Raw genomic sequence first — 1,233 nt, forward strand, 5'->3', positions numbered from 1 at the left:
TACACTAGAAAGGTCAACTTTGATCAAAGGTTGGACCAAGTCCTCATAGACATTTGTGAAGAGGGCACTCAATGGAAGAGAGATTCAAGAGGGAAGCCGATTCATCTGAGAAGACATGACCTCAAGCCCGTGGCTAGGGGATGGTTGGAGTTTATCCAACGCTCAATCATTCCGACTAGCAACCGGTCCGAAGTTACTATAGATCGGGCTATCATGATTCATAGCATCATGATTGGAGAGGAAGTAGAAGTTCAAGAGGTTATATCCCAAGAACTTTATAAGGTGGCGGACAAGTCCTCTACCTTGGCAAGGTTAGCCTTCCCTCATCTCATTTGTCACCTCTGTAATTCAGTTAAAATTAACATAGAGGGAGACATCCTCATTGATGAGGACAAGCCCATCACTAAGAAGAGGATAGAGCAAACAAGAGATCCCACTTATGGACATGAGGAAATTCCTCATCATGAAATCCCTGAGATGCCTCAAGGGATGCACTTTCCTCCACAAAACTATTGGGAGCAAATCAACACCTCCCTAGGAGAATTGAGTTCTAACATGGGACAACTAAGGGTGGAGCACCAAGAACATTCCATCCTCCTCTATGAAATTAGAGAAGATCAAAGAATCATGAGAGAGGAGCAACAAAGGCAAGGAAGAGACATTGAGGAGCTTAAGCACTCCAAAAGATCTTCAAGAGGAAGAACAAGCCGCCATCACTAAGGTGGACCCGTTCTTTAATCTCCTTGTTCTTTATTTTTCTGTTTTTTTTTTTTGAAAATTATGCTTTATGTTTTATTTATGTTTGTGTCTTATGATCATTAGTGTCTTAGTGTCTATGCCTTAAAGTTATGAATGTCCTATGAATCCATCGCCTTTCTTAAATGAAAAATGTTCTTAATTAAAAAAAAAGAAGAATTGCATGAATTTTGAATTTTATAACAGATTAATTATTTTGATGTGGTGGCAATACTTTGACTTCTGAATGTATGCTTGAACAGTGCATATGTCTTTTGAATTTGTTGTTCATGAATGTTGGCTCTTGAAAGAATGATAAAAAAAGGAGACATGTTACTGAGGATCTGGAAAATCATAAAAATGATTCTTGAAGCAAGAAAAAGTAGTGAATACAAAAAAAAAGAGAGAATATGTGCGAAAAAAAAGAGTGTGCTTAAGAACCCTGGACACCTCTAATTGGGGACTCTAGCAAAGCTGAGTCACAATCTGAAAAGGTTC

The sequence above is a fragment of the Arachis duranensis genome, chromosome 2 (genome assembly GCF_000817695.3).
Source record: "Arachis duranensis cultivar V14167 chromosome 2, aradu.V14167.gnm2.J7QH, whole genome shotgun sequence".
In the NCBI taxonomy this organism is placed as follows: domain Eukaryota; kingdom Viridiplantae; phylum Streptophyta; class Magnoliopsida; order Fabales; family Fabaceae; genus Arachis; species Arachis duranensis.